The 1,667-nt window shown below is 34.1% G+C and overlaps 1 protein-coding gene across 1 annotated transcript in view; it reads right to left on the bottom strand.

The window, feature by feature from the left end:
- The window catches only part of LOC106874125 (tetratricopeptide repeat protein 17), a 74,955-nt gene that overhangs the window by 19,953 nt on the left and 53,335 nt on the right, over positions 1-1,667 (bottom strand). The gene's annotated exons all lie outside the window — the stretch shown is intronic.

Here is a 1,667-nt window from a genome sequence, read left to right as displayed (position 1 = left end):
AAGGTATTTTTCCGATATTATTATTCAGGTCACTGCTTGGAATTGAACTCGGAATCTTGGGGTTAGTAGCCTGCACTCTTAACCACTACGCCATATGCTTGTGTGCCTAGAGTAGAAAAGAATTTATAAAGAGGGCGTATATGCACGAGGGAATACAAGTGTGTCTATATCATCATCATCATCATCATCGTTTAATGTCCACTTTCCATTCAATTCCTGGATCAGGTGAATGCATTGTGTTCTTGAGCAAAACACTTCACTTCACAACATAGCTCCAACTCACTCAGTAGAAAATAAGTTCCAGCAGTATCTGGGAAGTTAACCCTGCAATGGACTAGCGTCCTATCCATGGGATGTAATCTCAGTCCCTTATATGCCATGGAAACTGGATTAAGCTAGACAGACCCTAACCCTAAAATTTCCAGACAGTTATACATTTTAAAGAATGTATAACTGGTAATGTATGTATGTGTGTGTGTAAATAATGTTTAATTACTTAGAATAGCATAACAGAAAGAAAAAGACTGAATGAAGTGATTCTGCACTATTTAGATCGCTAAGAAACCACACAGAACTCAGACAAAGTTTACTCGAAAATGCTATGCTTTTTAAACTGTTGAAGTACCAGTGGAAATATCCTACTGTCACAAAGAGAAAAGGACAAATTGGTAAATGTAGTTCTAGACAAGTGATTCTCAACCAAGGTCCAACATGATTCTTGAGGGTCCATGTAAGATTTTGTTGATAAAGTTTATATTCAATAAATTGACTTTAATTACAAAACACAAAATATTAAATTTTTTTAAGTACAATCCCTAATTGTAAAAAATAGGATGTTTTAAGCATCAAATAGTGGTAGGGGCATTGAGTAAAATGGGAATCAAAGGGGTCCATAAGTGAAGAATGGTTGAGACCCACTGGTCTAGATAGATGGTATGGTCATTGTAGGAGTGTCTAGCCTAACCAGAACCTGCAGCTAAACAAATGGACAAATTAAGAAGTGATAAGATGAAATTGAGAATTGTAGTAGGTTTCTGATGTAATGACAAAAGATTAAAACAAACATCAATATACTCTGTGAAAGACTTATCCACTTGATACAATTTAAAATAAAAAAAAATTTGACAATGACGATACTCTACAATGGTTTTTTTTCCCCATTGCCGTGACTTTTAAATGAAACTAGCAAACCATCTACCATGATGAAGATTACCTACAGCAAATCCGAAAGTGAAGTTCCTTTCCTAAGCTAGACATGGGATAGATACCAGTAATACCCACTTCATTGCTAGACTAGCACACTATCAAATTAAATAAGAGTTGCAGTTAGATTATCACCCTAAACACCTTTTTAAGAAAAGGGCTATGGAAAAAAAAAGGAAAAGATTGATAACTTTTAGGGACATGATTAGTTTTTCTTTTTCAGTAACAATAATTTAACCTAATATTCCTTATGTTCAAACATGGTTCACCCTGGCGGCTAGTTATTGTAAGGGAGATAATCACTTTTAGCAAATAGAAGAGCAATGAAGATAGCTACAATATATTTAGTTTTTCTTCTTTTTTACTCATTACAAACACTTTAACATTTCTCGTCATAGGTAATCGTGTATATATTTCTTGTGGAAGTTTATACATGAATAAATAGATAAATTATGCACAACACA

The sequence above is a fragment of the Octopus bimaculoides genome, chromosome 7 (assembly GCF_001194135.2).
Source record: "Octopus bimaculoides isolate UCB-OBI-ISO-001 chromosome 7, ASM119413v2, whole genome shotgun sequence".
Lineage (NCBI taxonomy): Eukaryota > Metazoa > Mollusca > Cephalopoda > Octopoda > Octopodidae > Octopus > Octopus bimaculoides.
The sequence above is the reverse complement of the archived record's forward strand: the minus strand, read 5'-3'. Positions and strand labels throughout refer to the sequence as shown.